Below are 22,859 nucleotides of genomic sequence, written 5' to 3'. Positions count from 1 at the left end.
GCCTTGCTGTTCTTGTTGTTGAGCTGCATGAGGCACTGGCAGCTTCTCTTACAGGGAAGGTTCCCCGAGCTCTCTTCTGCTGAGCCTTCAGTTTGTACTGACAGCATCATTTTGTCTGGGTGATTCATCATTTCCTCCCAATCATAAACCTTTAGACAAAGGAAACTACTTCAGCAGTGAGCCCTCACCGTGCTGGGAGGTGCTCTCCCATTTGGACTGAGAACTCCCAAAAGGGAATTTCCTTCCCTTCAGGAGGGTGTCTGTACCCATGCCTGGCAATGGGAGGAACTCCAGCATGGCATCCTGTCTCCAATGAGTGCGAGTGACTTGGGTTCATCCCAGAGAAATCCTCTGACCTTTCTTCCCTTTCCATTCTCTGTCCCTCACAGCTGCTTCTCCCAGAGATCCATTGCAACAAATAATAAAATACTTTAAATAAATATTAAATTAAATACTTAAATATTTAAATAAATATTAAATTAAAAATTAAATATTTTGGAGGTGAGCTGCTTGAAGGGCCCAATATTGCACCATTTACCGAGATAAAAAAAAGTATTTGAACGAAATTAAAACCACTTTCCTCAGGTTAAGATCTTATCGTTGAAGAGTCAAAAAAAAAAGGGCTGAATTGTCTAATTCTGATTGTTTTGGTTAAAAATACTTCTTTCCAGTATGCCTCCTGCTAAGTAAGCCTGCTGAAATAACTACGTGAAACTCAGCTGGAGCGGTGGGGTGGAAATCTCCTGTTTCATTTGCTGCTTTTTCTGCCCTTAAGGCAAAATTAATAACATACATAATATGGAAATGCTGGTTCCAGTGACATGTTTTATACCACTATCCAATCTGGTTACAATTTTAATATAAGCATCACATTAGCAAGTGTTTCATCTCCCTAAAATATCTCCCCAGGTTTTTTTAATCGTAGCTCCTTGAAGCTTTCACGACAGTTCACGTATTTATTATTTTTTCTTTCCCCATTCTTTCCACCTCCTGCCACCCTCACCAGCTTGGCAGCATTTCCTTGGCCCTTTGGTGACTGAACTTTCTCTCACTGGTACGAAATTATAGCTCAGCCTGTTTTCTCCAAGTCCACAGGAGGCGGGAGGAAACCTCACATATCATGACTAAGTGACATTTAGCACATTGGGTATAATCGGTTTCAGCCCTCTTCGAGCAGGCACTGGTAGATTTAAGAAGTCAACACAGTAGGAAGTGTCTTACCCACAACAATCTGCCTACTCAGAAACAGCAAGTTGGACTTTATTTAATCTATAGTTCCTTTAAAGTGACAGGGTTGGTAAATGGGATGCTCGTTTGCATCTCTATTTCTGGAAAGCCTCTTGCTGGTTCTGCTCCGCGGCGCGTTGCTGATCCGGGAGCTGGGATGGCAGGGATAATGTTATTACCAGCAACTCACACATCTCCCAGGAACTGCTGTGGCTTGTGCTTTCAGGAGACCCTTAACAATTCCTCCTGCACCCTGGAGGCACCAATCAATACCTGCCTTGCTCTCGCTGGGGTCATCTGCACAGGATATTGGCAGCATCTCTTGCAGCAGGTGCTCATTAAGAACACCCAAGCTTTCCCTGCTCAGACCTCCATTCACACAGCATTTTGTGCTCTGCATAATTCCTCGTGCTTAACCTTTTCCAACGGAGCAGATGAGATTGTGGAATCAGGGAGATGTGCTTGTGTAAATTCTCCCTGGGGATTTGGGCTACCCCAGCTCACATCACCGTGGATGTGGTTTATTGTTCACGTGCTTATTGTGTGCGTGGCCTTCTTGAGAGGCAAAATGTACAACACACAACTCAGGGAAGCTGTCCTGAGAGTACAGCATGGGGGAGTACAGGATAAGGACTAAGGAGATGGATTGGGAGAGATTTGAGATGCGGGTGAAGGGAGGAAAGGAAGGCATCGGAATCAAAATCTGATTGTGTTGGACAATTTCCGCAGCAGTCACATCCCAAACAAGTCAGGCCACGTGCTGCTCCTAATTACACAGCTTCCAGGCAACAAGAGAACAAGTGAGGAGCTCTAACAGCGACAGCTCGTGTAAGAGGGTTAGAACAATTAAAGGAGTGGGGAAGGGATCTCCAAGTTGCACACTGAACTGGAGAGGGGCACACAAAGACTCTCCCGTGGGGCAGCACAGGCAGGTGACAAAGGCTCGCTGCTGGCAGCAGCATGAAAGAGCAGAAGGCATGTGAGAAAGCAGAAACAGATGATGAGAGGCAGGAGGATTTCCTTTGTCAGGCATGGCTGCAGCCATTTACATCAGGAGCACAGCAGTGCACAGTACAAAATGTGCAATAACGTTTCTCATGACTCAGACTGCTTTCCCCAAGTCCCTTTGGTGTTGGGAATTACATATCTCAGTGGCTCAGTGTGCATAATGTTGGAATAGTAAACCATAAACTTGAAAAACCAGACAGAAACTTGGCTTTACTGGGCCTCTCCTCCCTGTAGCTGCCATGTCTGAAGTTGTTTGAAGGCCGGAGGAAGGAATGAACTGCGGGCAGTGTAAAATGCAGATCAGGGTGAGTGACATGTTCAGATGTTCACCAGGTCACATTTAAATCTGTTCAAGTTTAATTTCTCTAATTCAGATGGATGATCTGTATTCCTTAGTATAGACACCCTTTTTATTTATTTACCTATGTTACCCCCAGGTTTTTGTAGCAGTTGTAATGTATTTCCATCTGGAGCATGGGTGAAAGTGTTGGGAAATACAGGGAGACCAGTAACAATTCACTAGGAAGCCCCATTAGAAATCTCTTTTAATGATGATCCTTTGGCGAGCTAGCACTCTAATTTTTTCAGTTTACTTGTTATATATAATGTGTTTTTAACTAGAATATTATGCTGCACTAAATCAAACCCCATATAAAGACCTTATCACAGTGATGAAATAATCATTATTAATCAAACATGGTCTTGTTCTGGAGTGTAACCAGGGAATTATTTCTTTTTGTTTTGTTATTGGCGACACCTATTTTCCATAAAAATATGAGCTGATTTTAATTGTGTTTACCTACTCCACAGCTTCATCCAGTTCATTACCTGCAGGTTGCTTGCAGTGTAAAAGCAACACTCGTCCTCATGATCTAATCCACATCTAAGAGCTGAGGCAGTGCTTTGCCACTGGAAGGATGTGCTGTGTTGGTTACTGATGTCAAAGCAAGTCTTTATTTGCTGTGGAAAATATGAATGTTTCTTCTTATCTGTGGGTATCACAGGAAGCAAGAGATCCCTCAGTGGCACTCCCTGTGTGGCTCTCTGTGTTATCTCTCACAATCTCTAATTTCTGCTTTGGTTGCTGTGTGCGTCTCCTGCTCTGCCTTGTCTTTTTTCCTAAATGGGAAACTAAATACAAGAACAGTAAAAACCAATCTGTGAGTCATACCTTAAGCAATTAAATGTTGTCCAATACATTTTCTGTATGGTTTTGCTCCTGTCCATGGCTCAGGGGCAGCTGCTCCTCTCCATCTTTGGGGCTCCCTGTGCTGTCTGTGCCTGGGCCAGATGTGTTGTTCTGTTCTGCCCTCCTTGGACCCTACCTTTGCTGACATTTCTCCTTTGTCTCAGCTCTGCCAGCCTGGAGATGCAGCTGAGTTTTGGGAATCCACACCCCAACAGAGCACATAGTGACCTAGGCATGTTTCTGTATTGCTTTTCCTAACAGGAGCAAGGCATGAAGAGTGAAAGGGTTTTGAAAAGGCAGTTTGCATTACTGCCTCCCTGTTTACTCCTGTCCCATTCCTTCCTTTCCATCATATGCACATAACTCTGCCTGTGCACAGGTGTAGAAATCTGAAGAACTGATCTGGGTTGAAATCTTGTCAGTTCTCCCATCCTGCTTACCACAATGTCCCTCAGGCAGGCAGGAGTGCTGGGATGGGCAGGGATTGTGTGTGGGGTACAGCTCAGGGCACAGGGGACACTCACTCTGCCTCTGCCCCCAGGAGCTTTCAAATCTGCCACTTCTATCCACCTTTTCTACCTTTTGGGAAGCCACCACTTCAGCTGTGGTGAGGCCTTTTGTTGTGGCAGGTCTGGGGGGGGTTTCAAAGCCGAACCTTGAGGAAGAGTATAAAATAGGGATGTGGATTCTGGTTGCACTGTTTCTTAAGGGACCTTCTGAAAACAGACTCTTGAGTGCATTTTCCTTTGTTTACTAATCAATAGATACTTCTTTGGCTTGCAGTTCTTGGCAGTGCTCACCTTGAGTGGTGGCAGATGGCCAGCCCTGGGTCACGCCGTGTGCCCCCGTGGCTGCAGAGCCCGGCACACCATCGATGTGCTGTGGTAGCACTGACTGTAGGAGTCATGCTTATTACATTGATTCTGCTTGGGGCTTTTTTCCTAAAACATTTACCACTGCTAGTTTTGATCTCCCTCTGTGAGCTGTTTGAGGTATCTCTGCAGGAGAAGAGTGTGAAAAACAAGTCTTGACTTCTTTTATTGGTGCTGGGGCGCTGGTAGCGATGTCGATGGGAAGGTGATACTGCCAATACTGTTCAACACTTCAGCTCCATCCCAGCTACCAGCACCATACCTGAGGCTTTTGGCCAGTGCCTGATGAAAATCATCTGCCTTAGGGAAAAGACATTTGTCCTTTTTTTCTGTCCTAGATCCAGAGTGAAGCTAAGTTTGTGTTTCAGAAACGTAATGTACAGCGTCAAGGCTTGGCAAATCATAAAAGAAGCACCTCTGTCTTCAGAGCCAGATTTTCTCATGGAAGGTCCCCAAAGCATTATCAAGAGAGTTATCAGTGTATAGTCACACATGGAATCCCTTATGTTCCATATTGACAATCAAAGACTTATTCTCACTGCCCGTTTTCAGACTGACAGAGAGAACCTGTCTCCCAATGCTGTAAATATTCCATGGTGCAAGGTATCCCCTGCTCTGAGGTTTAGTCACACTGAAAGCATCAAAACTGGTGCTTGTGAGTGGTGACTTCTGGTTGAAATAAAGATGCTTGAGTCCAATTCAAAGGCAGAAGAAGATCAGAAGGATTTATTGTCTACTTTTTAGTACCTTTTATAAGGTGTTCTGATACGGGCTGAACACGATTGGTGAACAACACCTCTCTGGTCCCCTTGGTGGAACAAGAGAAACACAATCAGCACAGCTGTACAGATTTGTTTTGAGAAACACAAGTTATGTACAGAAATTGTCCTTGGAAGAAAGACTCTCCCGAGAAATTTCTCCCTTGGGAAAGAAATCAGCCACTGGCAGGCTGAAAACCTTTTCAGACTCAGAAATATGGGGCCCACAACTTGTGGAGATTGCAGAATGGGGTCCCACGTTGGAGTGAGGAACTGCAGAGCCAGTTCAGCTCAGGTGGGAGCAGCACAGGTACCTCAGCAAAGCAGGTGGTTTTCCACCCTCTCTTCCTCTTACTAAATGAAGAGAGGATGGAATGTGCAAGCCAGAAACATGTCCTTGCTAAAAAACTATTAAGTGTAAATTTCAATATGCTCTACCTCTAGATATTAGTGGGACTAATTTGAAAGGGAGATGTGGGAACTGCTAATTTAAGTGAAATTTTAAAAAGAGCAATCAGTGTTTGATCTTCTATTAAATATTTTGCCACTTGTGCTAAAGAAACAGTTGGTAGTTTTTCAAGTAGAAAGTTGCCACTTTGCAGAGGAAAAACACATTTGACTGCAAAATGTACAGAAATGGTGACAGGAGCAGTCATGGTGGGAGCATGGGTGAAATCTGATCTGCAGTCTAAGATGATTAACAAAGTAATTTATTTTTCATGCATGTATATGCAGGGGTTTTCTGTGGTTCTGTTTCAAAGCTTTGTTTGTGTTTCCAAATGGGGTAGAGGTTTGTGTAGGAGGATGGAAATGACCTCTGATTGCACCTTATCCTGTTGGTTTATATTCTGGTGCAGCAGTGAGTAACCTGTTAATATGGTGTATTTCACACCTCATTGCTGGCCATATTAAAAGTTTTTATCCTAATTCCTTAGTAAATATCAATGTACAGTATTCACTAGTATCTGTCTGTTTCATTTACTTTCCACATTCTTCTTTGTAATTCCTTTTATTCCCTTTATTCCATGGTGATTCTAATCAAAGCCAAATCCAGTTGTTTTAATGATCAGTTTTTATTAGTCCTCCAGGCAAATTGCACTGCACATTTGAGCCCAATATTATTATGCCTCTACAGAAACGATTAATTTAAGGTTTTTGCATATTGCAGAAATTAAAAACATAATAAATCAGCAGAGGTTTATTATACTAAGTGATGTATGTAACCTATTAGCCATTGTGTTTGTTTTAACTGTTCAGTATTTGTCAAGATTTTTAGAAATCCTCGTTTATGGTCCTGACCCAAAGGCTGATGTGTACCTTGCTGTGTAAGCTGACTGATCCTGGCTGCTCAGATATGAGACTGATGATAAAAAAGAAATTTAAAAAAAAAAAAATTCAGTTAAACCCAGAATTTCCAGAGACTTCAGCTGGGCTAAAACTGCAGAAAGTAAGTTTGGATTTTCTTAACAATGAGACTGGGTTAGTTTTTCTCAGATCAGTGAATATAAAAGCTCCAACGCGTGCAGTTGTTTCTCAGAGCTCTGGTGTCAAGAGTGATGGGGACAAAACCATTTGGACAAATGGCTCTTGTGTCATTCCTGTCACTGCAAAATGCAGGAGCTGTTGTCATGGATCACAGCACTGGAGCAACACTGATCCCTCCCCCCAAAAACCTGAAGTTTTTACTCAAGTGCAGCAGCTCCCATTCCAGCAAACAGTGGTGGCAGCAGGAGAGGCAGAGGGTGAGGCTTGGCCTGGGCACTGACCCTGGGACCCTCCTGGGACTCAGCTGTGCCCTGGGCAAGAGGAGCTTTGTTCTCAGGGAATTGCTTTGGCAAACAGACACTGGACACTCAGTTACAAATAATCGGTGGTAGAGTGAATAAATGTGCTGCACCTCACATGAGCAAACACAGAGCTGCTGGGTGAGTCCCAAGGCAGGACATGGTGACAGTCCCTGTCCTTTTTTCCTTAAAATCCTCTTAAAATCCCCTTTTGTTCAAAGGTGTTTGACAAGCCCTTCTCTCCTGTGCTCACTGCTCCTGGCTGCTGCAAAGAGTGGCTTGTTGCAGGGAGAGTGGCTTTTCCAAGGGACAGGGATTTGGGATGTTGGAGAGGCTGATCTCAAAGGTTTGTCCTTTGAAGGTTCCTCTTCCTGTGGCAGATGCTGGAGGTTCATTCTCGACCAGCAGGAGCAGTGAGGAGACAGAGTGCTCCCTTGTGTGTGGGATGGAGCAGAGGGAGGGAGGAGGAAAGGACACAGCAGGAGAAGCCCAGGATCAGAGGGAAGTGGATCTGGGTATGCAAACATTCAAAAAAGACACCGGCTTTTGGCAAGTGGAGGGGGAAAAAATGACTGAGTCAGGGTGTTAGATTTTTCCAGAAGCCTCTGGGAGATGGCAGGACCCCTGCAGCCACCCCTGGGGTCAGTGCACTCCATAAAGCCTGGAGAGAAGCTGGACAGAAGGGCAGGGTTCCTCCTCACCAGCCCAGCAGAAGGGAAGGCAGGGGCAGCTCTGCTCATCTGCTCACTGGAAGGACAGGAAATCAAAAATGAGAGACAGCATTTTGGGAAGCTGGACATGGGTGAAGGACAGCAAGGCACTGAAAGGCACATGCTGTAAAGGGAACTGGCTCTGCCCTATCAGGTAAAGTGTGTGTGCTTCCACATCCGTACCACTGACATGCTTAGAAATTCTTCCAAATGAAGCTGAAGAAACAAATGAAGTAAAAAAGATTGTGTCTGGCATGAAGAGACTTCAGTTTTGCTCAAAGATGGAAGCAAATGAAGCTTTTGAGAAGTTTTGTACTCAAAAGTAGAAAGGAGTAGGTTTTGGAGAGGTAAAATGAGCTAGAAGTAACATATATGACATTGTGGCTTTTTATTGAATCAAACAACATTTGTTGAATGCTGTGGAGAGAGGAAATGAAAAATCAAAAAGCTAATAAAATTACCATTTATTCTTAGGAGCTAGCCAAAATTTTACTCTGTGGTATATATTTTAAAGAAGTACCCATTTATAATTCTAAAATTACGAGGAATTTGTCCAGTGGTTTATTCCTCTATTATTAAAAGTGCGTGGCTTTTGCCTGCCTAAATTTGTCTGGTTTGGTGTTCTGCCTCAGGGACTGTTGCACCTCTGCTAGGATGAAAAGCCTCTTCTTATCAGTTTCCCTTTCCCCAAGTAAGTATTTACTTGGTGATCAGACATGCCTTAACCTAATCTTTGATAAGCTAAATAAATTGAACTCCTTGAGACTGTCACTGTAAGATGTGTTTTCCCATCCTTTAATCAGTCTCAGGACTTAGAGCCATCCAGAATTTATCACGCTCTCCCCTGGTGTGTGAACACGATGCTGAATGGGGGATTTTGCTGGCTGCAGTGGGAATAGAATTGATTTGCTTTTCCCCTGCTGTGTGCCTGAGCCCCTGTGCTCCCTGTGGCCATAAAGCTGCTGGGGCCAGGCTGGAGGCTCTCTCTCCTGCTGCCAGGCTCCTCAGGTGAGCCAGCACACCCAGGACCTGCTGGGTGTTCCCAATCCTCCTCTTTGCTCTTTCTCATGGACATGGTGCCCCAGAGAGTTCTCACTGTGCTGATCCTGGCACACCAGTAACCAGCAGAGATGGGGTTTGCCAGCACTGCTGTGCAAGTAGCTCTTCTCATTAGATCAAAAGATGCTGTCCTAGCATCAAAACACCAGTTTTACTCAAAAAAGGCAGTGTTTTCTCTGTCAGCAGTTTCTAATGACTTCTTTTCTTCCTTCTTCATGTCACTCTGCAGCTGTCCAGAAAGGCTTTGCACAGCAGTGGACAGAGCTGCCTGAACAGCCCCTCTGCACTGACCGTGCCACGCCTGCTGTGGGAATCCCCATTGTAAAAATCCCTTCCCCAGTCATAGATTGAAAGGAAGGAAGGAAGGAAGTTATTAAGTTTGTTTGGGGGCTTTTTTTGCTGGTTGGTTTATTTTTCCTCTGTGGAATCAGGGCCTGGGAAAGGAGGAGGGGGCTGAGGGGTCTAGGTTAAAAGGTAATTATTTTTGTAACAGAATTAAAACCTGAAATATATTGAACCGATTTCTGATACTAACAGGATCAGCATTAGCTTTTAAAGGATTGCTATTATCATTTCAGGACTGCAATGTGATTTAAACTGTAATAGATATTGATTTCTATATTAGTGTTCTTGCTCCTTGTATTGCGTTTCTGCTGCCATCTGCTAAAACAGGAATGGCATTTTTCACTTTATTGACTGGACAATGAGTTGGAACACTGTATTCCTGCATTCTCTGGATCACCAAGATGACCACATGCTTACAGAGGCTGGGACAAGGCAGCTGCTGGGACACTTGCATTTTAAAGTTACAGGAACCAATTAGTAAGTGTTTATACAAAGAACTCTAAAAGGGCTTCTAACTCACTTATGAAAAGGCAGAAATTTACTCTAAAGAGTATCCCAGCTGTTGCACAGGACACTTAGTTTTAAAGGAGAAGGAATTACTGCAGTGCCCTGTGCTGGTGGTCTGAAGCAGCATGGGCAGCATTTCCCAGCAGTCGGGTTTGCCTTAGCTGAGCTCCCACAAAAGCAGCAGAAATCTCACCCACATGAGCAAACACAAGTGCTGTCATGTGCTGGCAGCCCACAAAACATCCTCCCCAGTTCAGACCAGTATCAGACTGGGAATCTCATTCTCCTCACTGAGCCCAGTTTAACTAATCTCAATCTGAGCCTCTCCTCTCCTCTCCTCTCCTCTCCTCTCCTCTCCTCTCCTCTCCTCTCCTCTCCTCTCCTCTCCTCTCCTCTCCTCTCCTCTCCTCTCCTCTCCTCTCCTCTCCTCTCCTCTCCTCTCCTCTCCTCTCCTCTCCTCTCCTCTCCTCTCCTCTCCTCTCCTCTCCTCTCCTCTCCTCTCCTCTCCTCTCCTCTCCTCTCCTCTCCTCTCCTCTCCTCTCCTCTCCTCTCCTCTCCAATATCTTTATTAGAACTCACTGCTCAGAGTTGTTGAAATGAACACTGAAATGAAGTTGTGTCTAGATTATGACTTTTCCCAGAAAACTGATTTTGCCTAATGATAGAGAATGGTGTTAAGCAATACTTAATTAACATAAATTAAGTTTACTGTGAATAAATTCTGCTAGTGCCAGGTAGTTAAGAGGTGTTTAATAGAACTGAAACTCTGAGAGTTCATCTTACACTACCTGAAGGTGCCAGTTAAAGGTCTGTGTTCTCCAGGGCATTCAGGAGTCAAGTGTGCAGCTGAAGTTTGGTGGAATTAACTCAGGGAGAGCTGGCCAAATCGATCCATTTCATAACACAAACTTCTGTAGGACAATTTTGTTATTATATGTTTTTTAAGCTAAACATAGAAATTTATTTTAAAATTTACAATCAGAATATTCAAGAGGAAGGGAAGGGAAGGGAAGGGAAGGGAAGGGAAGGGAAGGGAAGGGAAGGGAAGGGAAGGGAAGGGAAGGGAAGGGAAGGGAAGGGAAGGGAAGGGAAGGGAAGGGAAGGGAAGGGAAGGGAAGGGAAGGGAAGGGAAGGGAAGGGAAGGGAAGGGAAGGGAAGGGAAGGGAAGGGAAGGGAAGGGAAGGGAAGGGAAGGGAAGGGAAGGGAAGGGAAGGGAAGGGAAGGGAAGGGAAGGGAAGGGAAGGGAAGGGAAGGGAAGGGAAGGGAAGGGAAGGGAAGGGAAGGGAAGGGAAGGACTTGAGCTAAGCTCAGTGCCTGGGGATCACAGCCCTGGGGAAAAACCAGGATATCATCTAACAAACAGCGTAAACCCACACATTGCAAAGAGGGAATGTGGTTTTACTTAATTTGTCACTGTGTTTTTGGGCAGTCTGGGTCTAAACTTGGTCTCCTTCCATGCTGTTCTTACCTAGAGCAGCCTGATCTGTTCCCTGGCCAGCTCTAACCATGCTGGTTCAAGTTCCTTCTGCAGCTTCTGTCTTTTTTTGTGTCCTTTTTTTGTCCTTAGACTAAAAGCTTTAGTGTACCAAGTCTGAACTTTGCTCACCTTCCACGAGGCTGGCTGCAGCAGTCTGCTGGCATTACCACAGTCCCTCTGGCATTCTCTGAATAAATCCCCTATTTGTTCTTCAGATTAGGAGCAGGTTTTCTAACTCTGTGTTTGTAAAGCTCATAAGCTTGATGCTTTTTTAGCTCAGGACTTGGCCTTGTGGCCACTACTATTAAAGGTTGCTTTGAGCTCTGTGTGGGTAGTAAATAACTTGCCCATGTTTGCTGTGAAAGCTTCTAATTTATAGGCAAATATGTGAGTAATTCATATTTGGATTTTTAAGCAATTAATTCAAGCTGAGCACAAAGGGAGTGCAATGGAGGCAGCTGAACTCTACGTGTGTTTTTGCACCTCGCACTGAACAGATTCTGCTGTGGGGTGGGGGAGTTTGTTATTAAAGCAGGCTCTGGCCCTGAGCTGTGTGTCTGGGGGTGTGAGCTGTGTGCCACGGGACCAGGGGGTGGCTTGTGATCCTCTCTGCTGTGTCAGAGTCCAGAAAGTCCCAGCTCTCATTTCTCAAGAGTCCCCAGCAAACAGCTCCACTTCCCCAATATCTCCTCAGACCCCTTATGGGAGGTATTTGAAAATGTTTAGAAAACCAGGGTTGCTGTTACATTATGGCATAAATCCTTAACACTCTGAAGATGAAGATTTGTGGCCAGCTGTTGTAATAAAACAGGGCCTCATAGTCCCCCTCTGCATTTGTCCTCCCGTATGCAGGCTGGGAACGGAGAGACACAGAAAATGGTTCATTTTTCTCAGGCTACAGGGAAATCTTTCAGGGCAGGGGATGGAATGCACCTCCTGGGAATTCCAGCCCGAGGTCCTTGCCCTGCAGTAGGGCTGGGCACTGTGTGCTGTGTCACTGAGCTCAAGTGTAGCTCCTGTTGGGCTGCTGCTGAAACAGAGCCTGCAGTTGGGAATGTTTATCATCCCGCTCATAATGAAGCCATTACACTGCAGTCACAGCTCTGAATTGCAGCTAATAGATTTTCATTTTGTTTTCTCAGTTAAGTCATATTTGATAAATGCAGAAATGTGGAGGGAGCAGCTTATCTCAAGCAGGCAGTTTCTCTTTAAATGGGTGGCTCGAATGTGCTTCGCATGAGGATTTTTGGAAAGAAAAAAGGGATTCTGTAGGAAATCTTTACAGATATTAAATGACAAACCCAGAGTATCCACTTGCTGAGCACAAGTCTTCTCCCTTTTAGGGATGTGTTAATTAGCTGTTGAAGATAAACCTTATTTTCTTTGTGCATGTGCACCTGTACTCGTGTACTTGTGCTTGTGTGCAAAGAATTTATAATATTGGATATGTAACCCTGTGCAGTGCATTCTGTGGGGTCTAAAAGCCTGGCAAGGATGGCTCTTACTCAAATTCTTTTATAGGAAATGAACAGAACTCCATTCCTTGCTTCCCAGCAGACAAATGCATGAGGATGTAGTTTTTCTCTAATTTATTATCTTTTTCTCTTATTTTGAGCTGAAGTGGAACAGGTTAGTCTGGGAAGTGACAGCACCAACATGTGGTGTAGCTTTGCACTGGCTTGTCCTTCCAGAATTCCTCTGAAAAAGTTTTTGGTACAAAGTACCTCGACATATGTCATATGGGGAACTGGAGGTAAATTTTTTTATTTTTTATTTTTTAAATCTTGGCTCCAAAGGTTCTTAGCAGAATGAAGCCAGCATTCCTCGATAGACCGAAGGTAAGCCGCTCTCCCAGCGCTATCCTGGGCAACTCTGTCAGCACTTCCAAACCTCCAGGCCGGAATGAGTGCAGCTGTGCGAATCTGTGTTTGGGGTGAATTCTCCAGGCACCTTTCTAGCTGCAGATGGGAGTACCCAGGCAAATCCACGGCAGGCTTTTAGCAGCAATGATAAAATCACCAAGGAAAACGCGGGCACGGGGCATTTCCGAGGCGTTAATCGGGCGCTGCCGAGAGCCGCCAGGGCGGGCGTGGGGCAGGTTGAGAGCAGCCCTGTGTGTCTGCCCTGGCCCTGTGCCCAGCTCTGGCTGCACAGGGGACTCCCAGTGCTGCTCTCTGGATCAAAGGCTGGAGCGTTTCTGTCGCAGCCTCCCCTCTTGGCAACCACTGCGCCATTGCTGGTGATGCTCCTGTGGCCCTTTTGCTTTTTGCCTGCCTCCACTTCTGTCCCCTCCGTTTGCCTTCTGGGCCTTCTCCTCTCCCCACGTGGTTTTCTTTCTCAGTTCCTTCTTCTGCCTCTGCTGTTTCTTTGCTGGAGTTCTCTCTGCCATGGCTCAGAGGTGAGTTTGGAAGGCACATCTCTCCTAGTCTGGGCTTTGGGCTTCCCGAGCCTTCCCCCACGTGTCTGTGCTCTGTCCAGCTCCTCTGCCCTGTTCCCATGGCTGGGTGTCCTCAGGTTGCTTTGTCTGTCTGTCCCCCCTCAGTGACCCCACGGGCCCCAGGCTGTCTCCTCCAGCTGACCTTCACCCCAGCCCAGCCCAGACATATAAAACAAAATTAGCCACCCTCACATATTTGGATAAACAAGGCAGCCAGCAGATCGTGTAAACCGTGAGCTGTGCACCTACAGTAATATGAGCTCAGACCATTAAAATCACATACTTTGGTCTGGTTTAGGATTTGTATATAAATGTTGTACAGAGACACTTTATTAGAGCTTGGTGAAGCAAAATCTGGTCTTGAATTTCCATAGTACAGGGTTTAAGAGAAAGGAACTAGAAGTTTGAGAGAGTGTTTGTTGAGATTCCTGATGAATTAAACTAAGTCAGTCTGTTTATGAGAGCACTGTCATCTTTGTAAGACTAAATGATGGGAAAATACACAGGGTGAAAAGTCCCACATCATGAAAAAATTGATTAATCTCTTAAACTGTTCTTCCAAATGTTTTGTTGGAGGAAGACATACACAAAATCGACCTTTGGAGGATATTGCTGTGAACTTGAGAGAGCTCTGGCTTACCTGAGAGCTTCTGCAGTCACAGCCCATTACTTCACATTGCTGTGCTGCTGAGAGGAAAAGGGCACATGCTGAGTTCAAGCAGGCAGTATGAGAATCGTGCAGAATGTTTGCAGCAGATTCTTCAACAGAAGTTGCATTTCTCTGTGTTTGTGATGCTAAAAGCAAACAGCAGTTGCCTTGTCAGAGCTGGACGGTTTCCCCACGTCAGGGACTGCCAGCATGGGCTTGCAAAGGGCAGTGTTCCCCAGGCAGCTTGTTGGGTCAGCTGCTGCCCCTGTGCCAGGTTTGTGTCTGAACCCTGGAGCACTGCTTTCCAGGGCCCTGGAGAGCAGCTCTGGGGGAGGAGGGATGTGCTAGAGACACTCTGCTGGCAGGCCAGGCTTCACAAATGGATGGGCACAATCCCGTGTGTGCTGGGACCTGCTGGCCATGGAGCTGATGCCTGTAGGGACAATCCAGGGCAGGAATGTGTGTGACAGCATCAGGCCACCCTCAGGGGGTGCTTGGAGCCCCTTTGGGAGCTGCTGTGCTGCTCTGAGGTTCTGGTGCTCCCACAGTGACACCCAGCCCATGGTGGGCACACCCAGCCGTGACAGTGACAGAGAACAGCCACCTCCTCAGTGACAAGGGAGAGAAAAAGGGAGAGAAAAATCAGCTCTCTGGAAAGAAAGCATGTAAAAATCCCAGGAACTGTATATTCACACCCAAGAAAATCCTAAAATCTTTGATTCAAATCTAAGTGGCAAGAGTCTTTTCACTGAAGCTACTAAAGCTGGCTTAAAACAAATAAAAGGTGATTCAGCCTAAAACTGTCCAATTCTTCTTTTCCTTTCCTCATGCAATACAGGCACTAACATTTGTAGGGAGTGCAGTCAAAGGCTTTTTCCTTCTGTGCAACTGCAATATTTTATTATTAATTGTTTTGCACTTTCTTTGAAATTCAAACTATCTTTGTACATCCCCATTTTTTTTTTTTTTTCTGTAATTCTTCTGTTCCATTAAGAGTAACTTGATGAGATTTCAGGTGTAAGAGCTGATGTCTCTGCTGGTGTCTCTGAATGGCTCTCCAGCACTGGGACAAGCTGTCAGGAGATTCCTCTGGAGCTGGCAGAAGCTGATTCGTGGCAGAAATGTCCCAAAATGACTGTCCCTGTTCAGCAGGACACTGAAGTAGCTCTTTGATATTCATAGGATGTAAATACTGACTTGAGGGGTTCAGTACAGTAAGAATTTTAATTAAAATATGCTTTCTTTGGTAATGTGGCTTAGATAAAATCAAACTTTTGGACAATTTCAGTAAAGCAATGTTTCCCACAATATTTGTAAATATGGAGCTGTTTTTGATTTTTAGTGCAGATGCAAACTTTAATTTATTTTCTTGTTTCCACTACATTAGCAAATCTCTGGGAAAAAAAAAAAAAAATTGGAAGAGTTTTCTATTGCCTTCACTGATTCATTCATTCAAGTTTATCAACACTTTGATGTCTTTTACAACAAAGAATCAAATCCATGAGATTTTTTGGTGTATTGATGAATGTTTGCTTTCAGTTGAAAAGTAATTAAGACTTCTCAGCTAGCAGGTCTGTTTACATATAGTAAATACGCTGCAGCAATATTTTAAATAAATAGTCAAGGCTAACTATTTTATAAAAACACAGAAGTTTTAAGGCATCAAACTTTCCAAATTTCCTTGAGGCTTATGAAATCGCTAGAAAATGTGATTTTCCTTTTACAATTTTGATACCTGCATTGAGGAATCACACCTCCCTACATATGGAATTACCTTTAACAAAAAATACAGCTATTAGTATAGAAAAGTAACCTTTTGATCAAATGTTAATATAAAAATTTGGGGGAAGATCCAATAAGAGTCTCATCAATCATCACCAAACACCAAGAATCTCAGCTGTGCTTTTTCTGTTCTATTATTTAAGGAGGAAAAAGATTAATTGATAGAAACCTTTCAGAGTCAGTCCCTCAGGATTAATCTGTCTCCTATGCAGAAGGATGTAGGACATACTTGAAGAACTGGGTTGACTTGTCACCATGGCATCTGCACTTACACAGTGATTTTATTCCCTCACCAACCTTCTGAAGAACATAAATCCCTTGCACAGTGCTGAAGTGGGATCCAGAAGAGCTCAGATTTGCCAGATTGTGGCTGGAGCTACCCAAAGGTTGTGCCCTGCTTGTCCTGTCCCCACAATCCACAACCTGGGTCGCTGCCAGACCCAGGTGAGATGCAGCACATCTCATTTGGAATGTTCACCACAGTGCTGGAAGAGTTTGGGCTTTATTTCACTGCTGCAGAGGGAATTACTGGATCACAGCAGTGGGGTCCAGCCAGGCCAACAAGCTGCCTGTCCCCACACTCTGCTGAGCAGGCCTGGGGAGGAGTGCTCCCCCAAACGTGCCTGAAATGTCTGACATTTGCTTTGAAATAGCTCTGGAGATTTGCAAGGCTGATTTTCTTAGTAGGTGCCAGTTGGGGATGTTTGTTTGGGGAACTGCTTTGCTTTGAAGTCTGATTTTCTGGGCCAGTGTTCGGGGTACAGGAAATGTTTCTAGGGAGAGCAAGTTTCTAAGTCCTTTTGCATGTGTCCTTTGGCCTTGTTGGTGACATGTCCATGCTGGGTCCAGCTTCCTTCTACCAGAGGTGTCATCTTTGGAAGCAGGTCTGTCAGCCAGCACCCTTCAGATCCTCCACAGCCTGGCTTAGCTGTGCTTCCCAGACAGCACTGAAGAACACATCACCCAGAGATGATGCTATCCCAGTTTACAGGACTTCTTTTCTCATCACCTCCACACCCAGAGATGGTGAGAGAACGAGCAGAGTGCTGCCCTTCGTGGGGAATCACAGAGAGATCACAGCAGGGATGGCAGCAAGCAGGAAGGGAGCAGTGGGGCTCCTCAGCTGCAGCTGCAGCCCCCTTGCATGGTTCACCTGGGCTGGCAGTGCTCCCGTGGTGTGTGGAACTGTGCAGGGTGACACTTGCCAGTGCCACTCCTGAGATGTGTGTGTTGTGTTCTGCTGTGCACACAGATCCCATCAGTCCCTGAGCTCTGGGGACACTGTGCCCATGTGAGTTATTAGATCCCATCACACAGAAAGGGATGTGTGAGCTACCAGGGAGGAAACCATTGATGTCAAGTCAAACTCACAATCAGTTCATTTCTGGTGAATGCTCGTCATCCAGGCAGGTTTGCTCTAGAGGGAGATGGCAGATTCAGGACAGAACATAATCCCTGCTATCAAACAGTAATTATGAGAGCAAAGACCTGTCTGTACTCATTGTGAGCTGGATGCTGAGCAGGTAACACCACTGTGCAGGATGTTGCCCAGGGAATACAGGGAACTGCAGGATTTCATAACATCTTTCCTTAAAGGCTCTGTCTGCTTTACAAACATGTCCATTTCTGAGCCAGACCAAGATGCAAATTGTATTTCTGATAAATTAGCAATAGAGGTTCTAAATGTGGTTGGCTTGGGGATTTTCTGCCTGCTGGCACATTCCCATAGGAAACTGAAACCCACCAAGGCTTGTCAGGGGGACAAGCTGATCACGCTGGGGCACAGCCCAGGTTGTTGTCAGGGGTATTTTGGTGAGTGTGCTTTTCCTCCCCATTGTCCCCATTCTTTTCCTGCTTGGCACCCTAGGTTATATTTCAAGAAGGATTAAATGCATTGGAGCTTTTTACTGGAGGATTCTGAAGGTTTATCTCCCCACAGGGACTCTGTTTGAGCTGATAAGTGACTTCTTCAAGATTGGGAAAAAAAATCTCCTTTCAAATCTCTTTTATTTTTGAGGTTCTGTTAAGGGAGCGAGCTCCTCTGTGCTCCCTTTTGTGCTCGTGCATAACACAATGTGATACCTATCAGACTGCATAGAAAAGTTGCTGGGTACAAGCAAAAAGTGCCCTCAGCTTTCCTCTCAACAATGTTTTTAACTTGGAGCAAGTCACAGGGCCTTACTTCTCCCCAGATTATTCCAGGCAGCTCTCCAGTAAAAATAAGTAATTCATATTTTGAGATGCCAGAAGTCTCAAGGGAAAGATTTTTCCATCAAGCCTTTCTTTGGATTTAGGCATTGCTCCCCATGTTTTCCTCTCTCTTTGGTTTGCCACTTTGTCACTGAATGAAATCACCTAGGAGGGAATAAGGAGAATATCAGGGGATGGGGTTGGGTATCATGTGAAGTTCTGTAATTCCTTTGCTTTTGGAGTGCAAAGAAGCACAAAACTGATGCTGTTTCAGGTATACCTAAAACAGAGGCCACACAAAGCTAAAAAGATAAAAGCAGATCTATTTAATGAAGGGCCTTCAGGCACATTAAGGGCAGACAAAGCCCCCCAAGGGGCTACTCCCAAAATGGATGATGGTCACAAGTTTTCAGACAGATACAATTTTGGTGTGTTTGCATATCAGGGGTTGATATTCCAATTACAGCTCCAGGTAATGAAGTCATTTACCCCCAGTTTGCTCCCCTCAGTTCACTGTTGTGTACATTTTTCAGGGCCTGAGGCAGTGAGGTGTCCTTGAGTCCCAGGCCTGGAGAGGAATGGTTTTATCTCAATAAAACAGGAGAACAGCAGCTGACAGGCCATGGAGCTTTAGAGTTACTCACTGAAGAACTGCAAGATTACAAATACATGAAAAATATAAAAGCTGAAATGCCAGAGCATCACAGGAACAGCCCCACCCTGCCTCCTGCACAGAGAGGGGTGAGGAACTCCTCGCTCTCCATGCTCAACCTCAGTGTGGCACCCACCTCTTCTTCACCCCCACCTCGTTCGTGGGTGACTGATTACCTGGGTTCTGACAGTGCTGACAAATAAACTGGAGCAAAGCAGACAGCAGTAATGTACTGGTTTGTTCATTTGATTTACATTAGAGCAGGTTTATAATGATCATAAATGATTATTTTTACAAGAGGTACATAAACAAGTAAAATTGAAATGACTGCTCTGCATGCTGCTGCACATTCCTGATGCTGCATTTCTACGTGTACAAATGAGTTCTTGCAGTGGCTGAATTCTGACTGCTGCCAGAAAGTTCTGTGGCTGTGCAGGATGGCAGCCCCTCCTGTAGCATGTGGGTATGGGGAAGGGCATTCCACAGAGAGGAGATATGAATGACAGCTTTGGGCTTCCACAGCCTCCCTCTAAAGCTCAACCATCTTTTGTCTTTTAGAACAGATGATACTCAATATTTTTGAGCAGTGTTGTCTCCAGTTCTGGATGCAAGGCAGGTGTAAAGGTGTGACATGCCAGCAGTCCATGGAGGTCCCTTTGTGGCAGTGCCCTCCAGCAGAGCTCCCTGCACAGATCCCAGCCCCAGAAAAAGGCTGAGCTCTGTTTCTACAGGTGTTTCTGCTGACAGTGTCAGGCTGTGCCCTCCCTGTCAGAGAACTTGTGCTGTTCCCTTCAGCACAAAGGGAACACAAAAACATTTGGAGCAAACAGGACAAACAGCACTTTGACCAGGGGAAGCAATCAGGATGTGCAGAAAGCCAGAAACAGCAGAGGAAAAATTGCTGAGATACCTGAGGGAAGAATCTTCATTTCTTTCCAGAAACTTGGGGCAAGTGTCTCAAACAGAGACACAGTAAATAAGTATTGGTCACCACAGGAACAGGGACAAAGATGAAGACAGCAGTAAGATTAGACATGTACAAAGTGGCATTAAAATATTAATTGCATTGTATACTTGGTCAAGCATGAAGTTCACTTTACATAATCATTCAGTGTATTTCAGGGATAATAATCTAACAGTGTAGCAGGTGGGATAAAAAGCAAACTCCTGCCTGTCTCAGCCTGTGCAAGCAGGGTTTGATGTGTGCTGCATGGTGATCTCCAGATGCTGAGGCATATGTTGTCATTGGATACCTTTGTTTTTTTAGAGGTTGGATGGCTTTGTAACTTCTCACAGGTGCTGAGAATGTCTGAATTAAATAGATGTTTGTAGTAAGTCGATCAAATTGTGCTTCAGGAATGTGGTACCATTCATTTCCACTGTAGGAAGTATTAAAAAACCCCAAATCACACAACCCACACAGAAATACAGAACTTGCTGGACCTTCACTGTATCCCATGTGATAACCTGTATCACATCACATGTGACATTTCTCCTAGACTGGGGAAGGCTATTTCATCTTGCACTGTTTCGTGTCTGTTCCCTGACAGCTTTCTCCACTGTAACTCTGCTTTGGTACTTCCAGCTTGGACTTCACTGCACCTCACAAGAGCAGCAGCTGTTGGGTATTTCTGTCATCACATCTGATTATTAATGTTTATTTTTCATTCCCCATTCTTTATTTTTGATGCCCATCCTGTTTTTAGCGAGGACAGGCATTCAGTTATGGTACACCCTAGCTAATTACAAGAAATGAATGATCCAAATTTTCCTGGACCCTGGTGTTAGATCAGACTGCACAAACAGAACAAAGACAATCTAATCCCTCAGCAGATATTGTGGGCTAAGAACCATGAGCTACATGTGAGCTACAGGCTTGAAAGCCAATGTATCATCACCTACAGTTTGATTTTCATTCAGATGTACAGTAAATAACCTTGTGGTAAATGGAATGAAATGACATTTGGCTGCACCAGTTTCTGGCCTGAAGGATGGAAATACAGTGCTGACTGTGAAGGCCGTTGCAGGTTTCTGCTGTGACCACCTGGATCATTTTAGCCACTTCATATCTGTTATTTCATCTGAAAAATAGGAATGAAGCTTCCCAGCAGTGCTGCCGTATTTGCTGTTTGTAGTATCTGTTGAGACTCAGAGTAGAGACTTTTTAGGGATGTAAAAAGTTACTTCTTCCATTGATTATTCTGAAATTACTGTCAAGACAGTCATGTTTTGATTTAAGAAATGCCAGGGTCTCTTGTTACCTGCTTTAGGGGGTCAGAACACTTGGCAGCTGCTGAAATGGTTTTCCATCTGCCCAGGTCTCTTTAACACATGTATTTTGGTGCTGAGTAACTCTATTCATTCCAGCTTATGTCATCTTGAATCTTTCTTCAGGCCAAACTGAAACACTTCTGCTCACAATGAGTAGTACCACACTCCATAAAAAGTCTCATTGATTTCAGAAAGGCTTTCACTGATATGTTGTGCTATTCATTGTTAAGGAAGGGAATAAATATCTCAGCCTGTGTCAGTACAGTGAGAGCAACAGAAACTGGAGGATGGGGAGTGGGAATTACAGAGACAGACAAGGAAACCTTTCATTTAAAAAAGATGCAAAGAAAACATGATTCATCTGAATGTCTTAACTCTAAAGAAAAGCTTTCACTGGCAAATGATAGAACATAGTATAGTGGCTGACATCTGTAGTAAAGCAGAATTTAGAAATCTCATAACAAACAAGAATATGAATTACTTGGCTGTTGCATCATAAATTTTACCTAAACAGTGGAAATTCAAACGAAGTATGACTTTAACCACTGAAGAATTCCAGGATGTAAAAGATGTGGTGTTTCTGGGAGTGAGGCAGGGGTTGGTTTGGGTTTAGTTGCATTCATTTTCTGTCATATTTTGCAGGCAGTTCCTTCAGAAGTCACATAATACACTTGCAGCACAGCTTCAGAGCTACTGAAAAAACAGGGGGTTAATTTAGTGATTTCAAAGGCTACATAAGGGCACAATAACACCTGAGCCAAAAGGATTTTATATCTGTAAATGTTTTGCCCTTTGTCGCTCAGAACAAACCTGACTCTCCTGGTACACACAGTGCTGAGCAGTGCTGACAGATTGTCTTGGCACCCCAAGATTCAATTCTAACACAGATTTCACTGTAGGAGGATGTGAAGAAGTGGAAGATGCAGTTTTTAAAAGAAAAACACAACGGAGTTGCCACGCTGGTTTAGACCATAATGCAGGTGATACTGGAAGGTGCAGAAAACAGCTGTACCCTGCCTCCCTTCCTAATGACATCCCCACACTCTCTTCCACAATGCCCTTCCTCCTTCACTCCACACAGGAGGAGCAGAAGCATTGCCAATCACACCTGTCCCGAGTGCTGACATCAATCTGTGCTTCATCCTGGGTGCGGTGAGGGCAGGACGGGCTCTCCAGGGAAAGGCCAGGCACGAGGGACAAGTGATGCTCCCTTGGTGCTGTGTGTGCCCAGCCAGGAGAGGCAGGGGAACACACCTGGAAATGTTCCTGGGCATGGAGCACAGGTGATGTTCCTTTGGTGCTGGCCAGGAGAGGCAGGGGAACACACCTGGAAATGTTCCTGGGCATGGAGCACAGGTGATGTTCCTTTGGTGCTGGCCAGGAGAGGCAGGGGAACACACCTGGAAATGTTCCTGGGCATGGAGCACAGGTGATGCTCCCTTGGTGCTGTGTGTGCCCAGCCAGGAGAGGCAGGGGAACACACCTGGAAATGTTCCTGGGCATGGAGTACAGGTGATGTTCCTTTGGTGCTGTGTGTGCCCGTCAGGAGAGGCAGGGGAACACACCTGGAAATGTTCCTGGGCACGGAGCAGCTGCTGCTTTGCTTTGGTGAGTGAAAACTGCTCAGCTGAGCTCCTGGCCAGCACTGCAGGGGGATTTTCTTGGAGATGCATTTCAAGGCCTTGATTTTAATGGAGTTACAGATACTCGGTTTGTGGGAAAACAAGACAAATTACTTACACACACCCTTGGAATAGCATTTGGCTGATGTTTGCAATTGCCTATTTCCGATTTTTTTTGGCTGTAGAGAGATGAAGTAAGTTGATGAAAGTTCAGCAATCATAATCTCATGCATGTTTTATTATTTCCATTGCACCCAGATTCCCCAATTAAAGCAGTGACGTTTGCAATTTGGGAGGGGTCTTTCCTTTTCAGTAGGCAA

At 44.9% G+C, this 22,859-nt stretch overlaps 2 protein-coding genes across 5 annotated transcripts in view; one reads left to right on the top strand and one right to left on the bottom strand.

Annotated features, from left to right (window-relative positions):
• LOC111933764 (glypican-5-like) overlaps positions 1-22,859 on the top strand; it is a 370,583-nt gene that overhangs the window by 328,937 nt on the left and 18,787 nt on the right. The gene's annotated exons all lie outside the window — the stretch shown is intronic.
• LOC147651185 (uncharacterized) overlaps positions 21,728-22,859 on the bottom strand; it is a 32,962-nt gene continuing 31,830 nt past the window's right edge. The window contains exon 8 of the mRNA XM_086843683.1: positions 21,728-22,718. The gene's annotated coding sequence lies outside the window, so the exon portion shown is untranslated. The remainder of the gene's footprint in view (positions 22,719-22,859) is intronic.

Source organism: Cyanistes caeruleus, chromosome 10 (genome assembly GCF_971803275.1).
Source record: "Cyanistes caeruleus chromosome 10, bCyaCae1.hap1.1, whole genome shotgun sequence".
Lineage (NCBI taxonomy): Eukaryota > Metazoa > Chordata > Aves > Passeriformes > Paridae > Cyanistes > Cyanistes caeruleus.
This window is presented reverse-complemented; position numbering and strand designations above follow the sequence as displayed.